The sequence below is a fragment of the Varroa jacobsoni genome, unplaced genomic scaffold (genome assembly GCF_002532875.2).
Source record: "Varroa jacobsoni isolate VJ856 unplaced genomic scaffold, vjacob_1.0 scaffold_1388, whole genome shotgun sequence".
In the NCBI taxonomy this organism is placed as follows: Eukaryota; Metazoa; Arthropoda; class Arachnida; order Mesostigmata; family Varroidae; genus Varroa; species Varroa jacobsoni.
Genome location: NW_019214290.1, coordinates 379,135 through 393,804, shown reverse-complemented (window position 1 = coordinate 393,804; position 14,670 = coordinate 379,135). Strand labels below are relative to the sequence as shown.

Sequence of the window (14,670 nt, the reverse complement as noted above, 5' to 3'; positions counted from 1 at the left end):
CTACTATGTTATATATATATAATATATATATAACATAGTAGGTAGTACTGCTACAACTGTGTCACAAAGATTAAGATGAACTAGGATTATTTACCGTTTACTTAACCACAGATGCCTTGGTTGTCACAATCGTTATGTCATATATACTTGGCGGCGATATGTTTGACAGTGAGAGAAGGATCAGCCCGCCAAACGTCGAGGCGATCTAACCTCGTCACATCAGTTTCTCGTGGATCGATGATCTTTTCTCTACCTTGCTGCTTCTTTATCGTCTTTCTCCTTTTTTCAGCATAAGCTGTCCACCGTATCGCATCGAGCGGTTACGAAGACGTATTTAAGCTAGAGATCGAATAATACGAGTATCCCCTGCACGCAGAAGACAATATCCCACACCATCCACTGATACCGCCCGTGGACTTCCCGTACGGTAAAAGTCTACGACCAGGGGGAAGCTCCTCGGTGTGAGCTCATTCGTCGCTCACTTTCAATTCGCCTGATTCGCCCAGTAATTGTAACAACAACGAGGACACCTAGTTGAACGGGCCGATGCTGATGATGCCCCTTAAGCAAATACCAACACGACGAGCTCCTTAACTAGCAATAATCCATAACTTCAGACAGCCATCGCATTAAGCAGAGCAAATACGCAACAGTAGCTCCCTTTAACGAAGCGGAGCGCCTTGCCATTGGCCAAGTTGACGTTTCAAGCGTTCTTAGCGCGAGATGAATCCTATAGTGGCTGGTTCTCTCCGCCTTACTGATAGCACTACTGGAGGATAAAGATGGCAGCCGAGAAAGCCAGTGACTACGGGGGTCTCGACGACTGAGGTCCTCTGCTTGCCGCTACCACCGCACTAACACCATAAAGTGCCGTGCGTGGCCATAGGCCACCACCAGCTACCGTTGTCGAATCCCTGACCGGACTTGCCTGGGATTGTCGTCTCGATTTGCCTCGTCGCTAGCTGTGGTCGCTTCTCCGCTGATCTTTCAAAGGATCCGACTCCCAGCGGGACGTCAAAACAGACATCGTCTCAGCCATTCCCTATGGATCACCCAACAGCCAGTTCGGTTAGGAATCACCAATCAATACTGAATTCATTTCATATGATAGGGAGTGTGCATAGGGCAGATAATGTTTGAAGCCGCCGGGAAGTTAAGTTCCAAAACTCGCTATCAATAGCGGTCGGCTGTGTGATGGCTACCGTAGTCGTGTGCGGATACCATGCTCTGCTCGTTGAATCCTACAGGGTCAGCTCACTTCTTGCCATCGTGCTTGGGACACCCGATCCTCGCAACTTCGGCTTGAAACGCGGCAAAGCCAGAATCTGCGGGTGATATTATTGCTCCCTGTGTGGCTGAGTGAGCGCCTATTATTAGTTACTTCCCTTGAAAAATGGTGGAAGCCTTTTGAGCAGTATCGCAGAAAGATCTCCAGTTTCTTGTATCGGCATATGACGTAACAAGCTTTTAGCTAAAACCGATCCTATTTAGCTACTGTCTACATGCACCAGGTATACTGGAACGCAACGACTGCTGGCCACGAAGCGCGACAGATCTTTAACAAAAGTAAGCAACGACGCTTTGAAGGTTGAAGCATGATACGTGCTTACCATCGTGACAGAATAGTCGCACGAGTGCCCTGCCGAAGTAATGGTTCCCGTTAAGATTCAAACACATGAAGGTGGCCGACGGAAAAAATTGCTGAAGGTGGAGTTACCTGGCGGAGTCCACTGAGTTAGCGAAGGCCATCAGTACCAGGGTAACAGCTACCGAGGCGATTTGGACAGGGCATATAATACTAATACTCTATGTGGCAGATATTTCACGAGACCTACGCGTAGCGAGCCAGCGAACGAACGAACGTCTGCGAACGACAACAAACGTTTGTCAACATTGCGAGACGACAACTGCGCGATACCAGAAAGAAGATGACGTTGCCAGTTAACGCCGTACGATGACTGTATGCCATGTTGCATCTCTGAACGGCTGGTATGTTCCAAGCTGAATTTTTGTTTGGTTTGGCCAAGAAAACTGGCTTGCGAGGCCCATCAAGAGCCGTGGTAATGTAAAATATTACTTGTATTCGCGCTACTGCTGCCGACAGGGTAGATACAATTGGACGATTTATAGGTACAACTGTATATAGTTGTTGCTTGCCTTTATTCCGTCATTTTTTTCTCTCAAAGCTCAGTGTGATTCAATTTTTGGATGACACATGCGAGATTACTGCGTGATAACTTTTGTCTGAACTAGGATGTCTTTACCGATCCACAGGTTGTAGTCCATTCGAAGGCTTCTTCCAGTCAGTAGGGGGCGCCTTCATCGGAAGGTACAAAAACAGCCGCAGAAACTTCTACCTATCTACCTCGAAAACTACCGCAGAGCAAAGTTTTTTTTTTTAAAGCTAAGCTAGTTGTTTGGCACACTAAGCTAAATTCATATTATAATCATCAACAATATGTTCTTGTCCATAGCCGTAAAGGTGATTAATCATTACAACTCACTTGTTTCGTTGACTCGCAGCTATGGTGTACACATAATGAGGGAGCGAACACAAGCACGGTTCTCTCTGGTAGTTCTGGTAGTGGACACCAATTATAATATTTTATAGTAATATATCCGTATACACACCCACAAGTGGTGGTACCTAACAGTTGCTCTGATAAAACTTTACACCGAAAGGGTGGAATTGTCTGACGAACTTTCTGCTTGATGGGGAGGGGGAGAAGGGGGGGGGGGGGGGAAGGACAGGTTTAGAACGGCCCCTGTGCCCAGTGGCGTCACTGGTCAAAGCTTCATTTCATCGAGGGAATTAGATCTAATTATCGCAGGCCCCTCACACTTTGTATCCTCAATGAGACTCATCATATCAAAATGAAGAGGCAAACACGTTATGCCTGGTCAATTTCGATGTATGACATGGTATTATATGTAGCTTTAGTGAGACTGATAAAATTTAAATTGTGGGTATGGTGGCGTGACTCGCATAGGTGGCCGTGGCACCGAGTATGCAGATTACCATTGTACATACGTGTGCCATAAAGTCGAAATATGGAACTAACGAGCTTCTGTATCCACTGTCACGTAAACTTATTTATGATATCATTTGAACTGACCTCCTTAGAGTTTTCCCGTTAAAGCTCAATGGTAGTGAAACCTTGCCAATATTCGCTGGTACGATCTTTTCAGAACTTTTCGAAATCCGTCTGTGCAATATAATGATTAATAGTAGCTACCATAACTTCTGTTGACACCATTTGCTCGATAAATAAGACATCTAAAACGATAATAGATACGATAGTGTAACATGAAAAATCCAATTCATAAACATTCTATTTTCTAGATAGTGCTCGGTACGAATGGCAAGAGTACTCTATGCCACACGATTATACGCGCAAGTTTGAAGTTAACAAAAAAAAAAACGTGTACATCTAGGTTCTTACTGTTTACTATATTAAGGCAGAATATAATACGTAAATATACAAATATTACTACAGAAAACATACTCTTAGTTTTACTCAGATTCTCCTTATCAAACCTATCCTACTACGTTTTTAAAGTAATTAAGAGGCACTTAAAACGTACGTTTGTGGATTTGTGAGGAACATGGCATTGATCAAGAGTCAAATAAAACTATTTCGGCCACGCACCGTTGAAGTGCAGACGCTTTTATCGCCTATCGCCCATTTTTCCCCTTTGTGCTGCGGACATAGGAGCTCAACGCGCTAAAACACTTGCGGTCACGATCATATAATCGATATTCGATGGGGTTCAGTGGAAAAACCGCACTGTCGTATTGTAATGGCAAAGACAGCTCTTGTAATACTGGAGGACAAAACGGCAATGCTGGGGTATTATGAATTTATAACCTGTTTTTCAAATCATCATTATGGAACTACATACCGGTACACTCACGTATACTGTATCAGCGACCATATGTCGGACCTCCCTGTTCCATATTGAAACACGCATGACGCCATTAGAGGCGGCTGTTACTGCTCCTCTTGCCATCGTCGTCGTGAAATGCTGTTCTTGCGCAATACCTAAATCGTGCGATAAGGATTACGGTTACACCAAACGGTCAGATACCGATTAGCACCACTGCTTGGTTTGTAGCACTTATTCTAAGAATCTTTGTTTCTTATTATTAAACCAACAACGCTATCCTCGTCCTTGGAATGTCCCTTATTGACTATGCGACAGTCAGGGCGGTGAAAAGGCCGAAATCTACTCCGGCTAAGTTGTGGGTTGGGTCCTTTAGGCAAGCAATCGCATTTCGACAGCCACGCCTCGGTTTTTCGGTTATGACTGTTCTCGTACTTGCCTTGTTTTTCCATTTTCGCTTGTTATTACTTTCGGAGGGCTGCTATCCTGAAAAGCTCCATCAGGAGAGGTCAAGCTTTTGCACAATTTTATCGACACTCACCAATGGTCTCAGCAGTGCTAAATATGGGTCACGATGTTCCTTGAGTGATGGCGCTGCTGCTGAGTCGAAATGAGCAACAAAACTACTGTGCGTTCGATCGTGCCCAATCGTAGAAAAGCTACCCCGCTGCAGCAGCGCGAAAGGGGAAAAGCTTGGGAGAACGAACTAAAGATAAAGACTAGGGAGAAAGCGAGAAACATACAAGATTTTAATCTCTGCCTTCTTCAAGTTTACCGCCGCCATTTTCTAGGAATACCCTGCCGCGTTTTCGGCCCGGGGCCAAGCGTGTAAAAGCGAACTAAGTGAAAGCAAGACATCAAAGGGGGACGAAAGAGACAGCCGAAGGGAGCGAGAACGGTGAGTTCGACAAACACGAATAGGTACGAAACAACAGAAAACCCAGCGGCAAGCCACTGGCGCGTGAGTAAAGTGAAATAAATTCAAGTCGAATCCTTGGTTGAGGGCAATAGTGACGCTAATGTTTGAGTCTCTTCGATTTCTCGTTGGCCAGCGGAGCAAATACAAATCGTAGCTATCATCGCTACCGTTTTTCAACAGCATTTTTGTTAGTATCGATTTGCTAGCAATGGCATCAGCAAGCAGGAATAACGGCAGCTCAAACCTTAGCTCTGACGACCTTAACAACAGGAAGATTTGACTCATCACAATCGAGCACATCCTGCCCGCTCTGTTTTAGCAGCTGGGCAGTTCTACAGCGCATATAATTTTCGAGGCGCCCACAGTATATAGCACACGCCATGCCTTGTAGCTATCGCCTAGGCTGTCATCGCGCAGTGTTGGTGATCTCGTCGTCAACGGACTGGTGCTCGTTCGTGCACAGCCAACCGCTGATCGGTCGCTTCGCCGCTCGCCCGCCCCGAATCTACTAGCTCATTATGACGACTGGCTGCAGATGTAGGCGCAGGCTGTGTGGACGCGCTAAAAACTGAGCCATCTCGCTCGGGAGCGTTAGAGAGAGGGAGAGAGAAAAGAGTGAACTGGACGAGCCTTCGTGAAGGTTCTCCCGCCTTCCTCCGATAGCTCCGGCCCAATGTATTAAATGCTTGGAGTAGGCGGAAAACGAAGCTCATTTAGTAAGTTCCTCGAAGTCGTGTCGAGGCAGTGGAGAACAAGCGCTGCGAATGATCAGAAACAGCGAATAAAAAGACGAGCAAAACACAAGAGAAGGGCCTGTGAGTGTCCTGCTTGTTGTGTCGAACTTCACACATCGTCGTCGTTCGGCAGGTGACGACGGGCGCGGCGGAGCAGGCTGAGCATGCTTGATGACATATTTAGACACTCTTTGTCGATTATTGCCGTGGGAGATGCCCAATACTTATTATTATTCGGTTATTCGACCGGCCACCCCATCGCTTTCCAAGCAGTGTTTCTCTGTATGGGTTGGTCGTTCGGTCGGTCACTCGGCCCACTTCTGCTATAACGAGACGCGCTGGGCTACGAGGAGGGAGAGAGCTAAAAAGTAAACGAAGTAAAAAAGGAGGGAAAATTCATAGGATAGCAGAACTAAAATTAGGAATGTCGCGAAGGCCACAGCTTCGGCAGCTATTTCTCTAGTCCGCCGCTGCTGCTACTGCTGCTGCTCAGAGGGCATACGTTTACATCCATGGACGCTGAACGATATGAACGCTCGATTTGACGCAATATGTCGGTCATTTGACCTTCATCAAGATAGCAAGACACTCTCTACATACAAGACGTGGCACGCTGCTCTTCAAATAGATGAACCCTATTTTCTAGAGAAGCGCGGTTTTTCTCTCGTGATCGCTTTTTCCCAAGTAAGCAAGTCGGTAGCAGAGCTGAGATTATCGCCGGTACCTTATGGAACCAGATCAGTCACGCGGCGGCGGCGGCAGTCGCCCCGTCATGTCTATCCGTACCTATGCCACGATGTACTGCAGTCTACGTATGCGAATATCTTGGCGGCAGAGCAGAAAGCCATCAACAAATCTTCGGTTTAGCTTTAGCCGTCCTCGTTTCTATGGCAGAAACGGCAACAGCACCGGCAGCAGCAGCAGCAGCAGCAAGAGGGATGAGCCGCCTGGTCCATATATGTCGTATGTGTATAGCTCTATCGGTCGGACAAGTCACAGTAGACAAGTAACGAACGAAGAAACTGCCTGAACAGCAACAGCGTTAGTTGCAGCAGCATTGCGCGGACTAGCAGAAGCAGAAGAGCCAGATCTTATCAGGGAGAAGGCAGTCGTCGAACGATCCGGTCAGGCCGAGCCAGGCAACAGCAGGCCGCAAGCCGACATCAGATCGACAGCGGGGCAGTGCTGATAACGAGGGCCTGTGCATTGTGCCTTCGTATTACATAGACGCATATCTCGCATTGGCTTTTTGTGTGCTCGCTTGTGCTGCCAGTACTTGTGCTGTATGATTGTCACTGGCGTTATGTTGCGCTGGTCGCTGCTGCCGGACAGAAAAGGAGGTCCGAAATACAGGTCTCAGAAGAAAAATCTGCAAGCGCCTAAGACAGAAAGCTAGAGAAAGAAATTGGAATCTGAGAACTTGCAAGTTGCTTGCTTATTGACGCTCAAGATTCGAGAACGCGGCCACGGACAACGGGAACGGGACAAAAATTCGCAAATGTGCGAGGCGTTTCGAACGCACTTTCGAGTGAACTCCGAAAGATCGAAAAGGCGTGAAGCTTCAGTGATGCGCGGAAGCTGATAAGGAGCTCACCGGGATAGAGACTCAGAAGAAACGATAAGAAAACGAAAAGCTTACAACGAGACTGCTATTGTTAACATTGTCTGTCGACATTACTATGAATGGTGAAACCGTGCTAGCCACTGTGGTACCACGAAGAAAAACAGCAAATCCTCGTCCGTGACAGCCCTAACTTCAACGTTAACGTGCTACCGAAGTAGAACGATACAGGAAATTGATATGGGCTGAAAATAAGTAAATTGATATATTATACAGAGACGCAGGAAGGTCGTTATCAAATTGGGTTGTTAAGAATCGGCCGACCCAAAACCCGTCCGATACTCTGGTAACTTGCCGCCTATTTCTTTCTGGAGCAATCGGGCATTTCAGTCGACAATCGCTGCGATTAAGGCTGGCCGAGATTATTCTCGTGATACCCATTCACCACTGTGCCGACCAATATGGTGATTATGAGTGGCCACACGACGAGCCGTTGTTTACACGAAGTACAATTGGACCAGACGAGCAAAACAAGGCCGTCAACTGGCCGAAGGTGCGTCGCGCGCGAGTCGTCGTTATCTCTTATCTATATCAACTATCACTCTGGGTGTCAGCATATCTCGAGAGAAATACTACCCTCGATAACAAGCTCGTTATACTTATTTGATAATTCATCATAGAGGAAGCTATATACGTGTTTACGCAATTAACATAATGATGCAAACATCTGTGTGCTTTACAGCAAGTTTCAGGGAATACAAGTTTCCCACCAGGTTACTTACAAGATGCCTAGGATTCCGAGGAGTGTAGGGGGTTGAATGGACGTCAGTAGGTTAAAGCGCCAATAGCTCTTTCAGCGGGTTCTCGCCCGGAAGTTCTGAGAGCGATTATCGTAGCTTAGTTTCTACACTAACTTCAACGTGAATTGCAACAAATTCTAAGGAAACATTAATAATGAATACATGTAAAACAATAAGATCATCATGGTCCATCGGTGAAAGCTAACACAACCTGATCTGCTATGAAATAGCAACGGAATTGTCGTTGAGTATTGGAACGGACCCACCACGAAAGTGGGTTGATGCTCCGTGTCGAACATGTACCAGCACCCATCCCTATATAGGCAAATACGGTACCTCTGCATCATCATAGAAACCCATTTGTCATTGCAAAGTCACATCGTCAGCCAAGAATACTCTTAACGCACCAAGAAATAGCCTTGTGTTATTTTCAACCTTGGCCCTTAGTTCGCAGCAACGATGCATCTTTTATGCTTAATAGTGTTAGATCTTTCCCGAAAATGGATCAACCCAATCAGTTGCGTACTCTTAAGGCTTGAAATTTTGGAATTATGCAATTTTTCATGTGTTTATCCTATCAGCCGGCATATGCTCTACTTGCCCCTTTTAAATATAACTGGTCTAAACTAAATTAGGGTGATTAATTATCCGTCCAGCCCTTGTTTTAATGTTCCACATTGCCGCATGTTTCTACGAGGTGAAGTAGGACGGCGCTGCAGGCTCCCTGGCAAAAGAACCACAAAATCAATCACTATAGGTGCAGTATTCCTTTCGCAACCAAGATAACGCGTTGTGCTGGTACTTCCGCTGTCATTTGTTCCACCGAATTCTATAGATACGCAATGCAACCTTCTATTCCCGGCCTCAGGCTCATCCTTTTGCTCACCTTCTTTATTTAGTCCGTTTATGACGATCAGTTCGAAACGACTAGATTCGCCCTAATACCTGCATAAACATCTTCTTTTTCGAAGCCTCTCTAACTTGCTTGCTCGTATTCCAGCACGATGTTTCCTCGCCACCACCGTTTTTGCCGCTCTTCCCCTAACGATGCTCATTTCCCTCACACCCCATTACAGGTCTAGAGATTCATCACTTCATGGAGTACTAGTAAGCTCCATGGTCTTTTGCTCATCAGCCTGTTACTGCTTTGCTGCCGACCTTTCGCTATCACTTCGTCTTTCTTTTTCCACATCTCTCGTCATCGCTTTCTTTCTCGTCTGCTTCAATGCCTTCAGATCATCTGCACTGACGAGACATCAGCCAACAGGGGGCTCACGCCGCTCATAGTATGCTTTGCCTCAAATCGCTATTGCTCCGGTCACATGTGTTTAGCTAGATGTTTTTACAGGCTAGAGTTGGAGAGAGAGAGTTCGAGTGCCTGGTCCCTTATGCGTATGCTGCTTTTAGCTTGAAAGTGGGAGAGAGTCTTCACGGTGGAGCTATGAAGAGCCGACTACCGCTGCATGCGTTGATGCTCGTGTGGGGGTCGATGCGTGATCGCGATAAGAGATAGAGAAGTACCGAGTAGAGAAGAGGCGCCAGAGTTTGCTTGCCATTTCTGAACATCGACATATGTTCGTCATCGTTGTTGTTGTTGATGATGCTGGTGGTGGTGTTGGCGTTGTTGTTTCGCGCTGTTCACCTCCAGCCTCTCGTTGTAGGTACGAGAACCCGTGCCAGCAACAGCCTGTTCTAGTTTGGCCGATAGGTGCTTTAGAAAGGTTGCTCAAGTCAGTCAGCCAACCTGAGCGGATTCTAGTTGAAATCCCTCACCTTCCCGTTCCTCTTCTACTGACAGAGTGAACTTTCAATCTGATAAGGGATCTACTTTCTGCACGGAGGAACAGCGGACGAGCTGCGGGCAGTAGCGGCACGACGCCAGCAACAGCAGCAACTTCAGCTCCGCAACAACATTGGGAGATAAAGATAGAGAACTCGGTAGAACTCACGAGAGTAAAAGAATACTACCTCGAGCTTGTGAGGCTGCCTAGAGACCGCGAAGTCCTACAGTGCCTTTGGCCGTATCAGGAGGTCACAGGACGGCACAGACTTCATCCACCCCGGCCGAGCGAGTGCATCTCCATTCAGCGGAACACAAAATATCCGCGGTTCAGAATATCTATGGATGGTATTATAAGTACTTGGCGGTACACATACGGACTATGCGTAGGAAATGACGAGGAGACAAATCGATCTTGCTCGTGTCCTGCCGCGAACATCGGTGTTAGTAATAGAAGCAGCAGCCCCACCAATCACAGCAGCGACACGGCCTACAGACGTCGTTTTGTCAGAAGGCCATAATGGACAATGCACCTTAAATCTCTGTCCACGATAACTCTTGGAACAATTATTATAGCAATGAGGAATACATTGTTAACCTCCGAGCAAAACAGCACTAGAAGTAACGATCCTGTGCGTTCGAGCCCATGTCAGTTTTGTCGTTCAATGTCAATTTTACTTAAAGTTCGGGTCGACAGACGAGTGAAGAACGTCAACAGAAGTCCACCACTTGCTAATCCTAGCTGCTATAATAAAAGACGGCAACGAGAATTCTCACGCTAGACTACGATGGATACGCCAGCAATCGTAGGGAAGGAAAGATACTGTCATCCAAAGCAAAAAAAAGATTACCTGCTGTTTTGTCCATACATTTTCGAAACCATCCATGTGTCAGTGTTTAATTACTCCATGTAGTACAATGTCACAATGCAAGGAGATTTGATGTCAAAAAAAGGATAATGCAGTTCCTTTTATCCTCATTTATATTACAAACTAAGGTCACTTTAAGGCAACGCCGACAAACTGGTGGAAAACACTGTCATATAAAATAAGCTCTTTGGAATATTATTGATTAAACGAGGCTTCTACTAACTTGATAGTTATAGCACGTTTTTTGAGAAAAAGGAGCTTCTTAAGAAAGTCCTAGGGTACCGCGACTAAATCATTATATCAGCAAAACTTTCTGTTGTTTTGAACAGAATTATCAGCAGTATCGCGAAATGGCTGTCAATAGCGTGGTCCTATATCCTTGTGTTTGTCCGATTAGTAAGTCGGCATCGTTTTCGAGCGCACCGAATTAAAACGTGGTGATAATTGACACAACAAATGAAAATAGGACTTCCGTTATTCATACAGTTTTGTGGCCTTCTCTAATCATCTTTACTCTAAGCTATTTCATTACAAACATGCTTATTTTGATATGTTTATAAGTAAATTCGAACGAATTCTTTTTTATCGACATTAACCGATGGCGCACTCATCGTTCGAAGTTGTGACAACTAGATCCTCCTAAATCGAACGACATAAATTTTACTGAAGATTGAATTGCTTCGAAACACCATTTTATATCTTGAGGATCGTTCGAACCGAAAACATTCTCTAGCTTTCCATTTGTCTGGAAAACGCACATCATTCGTAGAGCCGTGCTATTAACTTTTAGACGAATAAAACAGAGAAGATTATTGAAACAGTATTCCGGATTCACGCCCTAAAACAACAGACGTTTAATAAACCAAAGTCTAAACAAAATCCTTGCGTGGTATGGCACTGGCAGTTGGCAAGCTTGACGCATGGGTCGTCAGTCAACATACTATTTAAGCAGCAACGTACGATAGTTGCCAAACACCGGACAAAAACAATACTCTCAGTTCTCTCTCAAAATTTGAATAGATTCTACAGACTCGTATGCATCGAGTGTCGATAGATTTTGACCTCTACAAAATGATGAGCATTTAATGTTCTCACTTCTTTAGACTCGTGGTGAACACTGCCACGGACAATTTATCAGGTGATCGGCCGTTCGTCGGTCACCCTCGGCGATCTTGTCCTCCTTTATCTTACATCAACTCCCTTGATCTCGTTTCCTCAATTCTTCATCGAACAAAACCACCGTCGAGGCACAGGGACATCGCGTAGTCGAACGGCCGGGAGAGACTCAATAGAGAGAGTACCCTCCGCTCACGGACGGAAAGATATACACCGAAACGCTGCGAGAAAGACGCGGTGAATAGCCAACCATGTGAATATAACCAACCACTGCGTTCCCTCGGGACTCGCGATGAAGTACCTTTCGCAATTCAACGTCGATGCTTATGTTCAAGTAAAGGTGCAAGCTGTTGTACATGTATAAGTACTCGTTGTAGAGGCGGCAGCGATAGCAGCGGCGGGGATAGCCCTGTACCTAAGTCGATGGCCAAAACCTCCAATCCCTCGTTACTCGGTTGTCGCCGACAACATACCCTTCAGCTGAGGAACATTATCTATTGGCACATCTGCACATCTTTTCGAAAGATCTTCGCTGTACCACAACCACTATTTCATGTACCGAGTAGTGACGGACCGCATCTCTTGGAGTTGGGTCAAAGCGACGGGGGACGCGTTGGCATCGCCTCACTCGATCGGTGGCTATTGCAGCCGACAACCACGAGGAAGCCAGCCATCGAGGAGTACGAATGATTCGCATAACGCGCGGAGCAATATTCTGTCCGCTGTCATGTGGTACTCGGACACGGTAAGCGGTGCATATACATACGGTGTATGTCCAGAAGCTGATAAGAGAAGCTGGGTTGGGATTAAAAGCTAGTTCGTGCCCATGTAACTACAGGAAGGTTGAACATACCATATGCATGTAGGGAAGCTGGAAGCTAGAGATGTCTCTTTTCTTGTCCTGTTGTAATCGGCGCGAAAACGGCCACCGCGATGTGGCAGGACACGAAGTTCTTAGTTTTCGACAGCCCGATCGAGCAGCGGAATGGCCAGTAAGGTCTTTCATGAACATTCGCTAATGCCAGCCTTTGAATGCGGTATGTGCACTTGGTGCATGAGGGACGTACGACTGCTGGCACACGCAGGAAAAAGAGCTAGGGATAAAGCATTTCTCCCGATAACGTGATCAATAGGGTATTCATAAGGAAATGCGTACTAGCATTGTGGTTGAGATGAAACGCGGTTTAGGTACAGTCGATCGTTCGTTCACTCGTTCGCATATTGTGAGTACTGCTGTCGTGATTGAGGTAACGAGTACAAGGGCCGTTAATATTGCTCCGAATGGACCACTGCGATTAAGCAGGTCAGCGCTCTATGAAATTACCGATCAAGATCGAACCGCAGATATTCGGATTTGGTGCAGTCGGAAGCAAGTCATTGTAGTAATGCATATTCCCTATTTTTGACCGGATACCGCAGGCCACGCGTTAAGATCCGAACTGACTATTAATATCGTACAAAGTCGATTTGCCTCTGATGAGCGACTGTCGATGAGGACTTTTGTCTCTGACAGAAAAGTATATTCGTCAGGCGAATATTTGCCAATGGATCTAGAGCAATAAGTGTATTAGGACACAAATGGACATAGATTGGAGGACAGATAATGTGAAGCAGAGGCCAACGTTTGTCCATCATCCCAGCGAATAATTATGCGCGTCACTAAATAACTTTATTTATATAAATAGAAAGAGCTGTTACATAGCGCAGCGGTCTGCAACACGACTGTGGATGGGGTATTATCAATATGACTCGTATGTTACGAACTCTTAAGGCTCCTTTACTTGCGTTCGGTTTTTTTTTTCTATTATCAAGGAATAGTAGTCCCTTTTATCCAGCAGATTAAAATACTCAAACAGTAAAACTGTCGCGTCAAAAGCAAAACACCGCAATAGATCGTGGACTACAAGAGGCGTCGCAAAGTAACCAGCCCGAAACTGTATTAGGCAAGATGCTGTTTGTGCGCCTTCCCCTACAACCGGAAAAGCCCTATTTGACATAACTTTCAACTCATGTACATACATGTATGTAGCATAGCGAATAGAAAGTTGCTATTCCCGCTGGCATCGATTACACTGCTGCCTTCGATATTTTAGCAGCAGAAATAGATCAGAATTATGACCATATTCTGGGAGCTAAAGTTTTAAAAAGCGATACTTACGCTTCTCTTTTTATTTATCCATAAGATAATAATTCAAAGGATTATAGCATTATCAGCAGATCTAGAAAATGTGTTTGCAGGCAAGGCAAATCTTGGTACAGGTAGTATCATCACGTGAGTAACTGTGACACAGAGGAGACTTTCAACTATAGAAAAACTACAAAATATTCTTGGTAGAACCTCACTTACTACGAGTCTTATGGGTGTTACAGGCACCTATTGGCTCCGCAATATACTTAGGCGACTTGTCCTGGTATGAGATTTATTCCCACGTAATATAGTTTAGCTGTTACCACTAAACACAACCAGGCAAATCAATGAGGTACTACTAATTACAGTCAAAATACGGTGCCGCCTCTGGACGTTACGTCTAAGTAATACGCTTACTACTACTGCTGTTAAATAAGCTTTCCCTCTGCCGTACTCAATATGGGACAGCAGCATGTCGATGTTTAATTCAGGTACAGGACACTCGTTTCGTCAGTATGAGCCATACGATAACTCTTATCGTATGCAGAGCAGACGTGGGAGAGGGCCAAAGGACGGGGATCGTCGAAGCTGCCGGTGTCGCAGGCGTCATCATCAGCGTTGTCGCCGCGTTCCGCGATTCATAAGCAGCTCACGTTAGAGTCTCGTTTAGCCTTGTCGGTTGTTAGTGGTTCGCTACTTCGTTCGTTCGTCTTTTGGTCGGCTGGTCTCGAGCTGCCTGATCGTGGCTCGTTGTAGGTGATTGCCAAATCGAAGCTTCTAGTCCGCTTGCCAGTTTAATTGCCTAGTATCCGCGAGACCTTCAGAAAGCACGGGCCGTCTAGTGATGGGTCACCAAATTCAGTACCAATTATCCGGCA

General features: G+C 45.8%; 1 long non-coding RNA gene across 5 annotated transcripts in view; it reads right to left on the bottom strand.

Annotated features, from left to right (window-relative positions):
* Positions 1-14,670, bottom strand: part of LOC111269483 (uncharacterized) — a 71,062-nt gene that overhangs the window by 51,160 nt on the left and 5,232 nt on the right. The gene's annotated exons all lie outside the window — the stretch shown is intronic.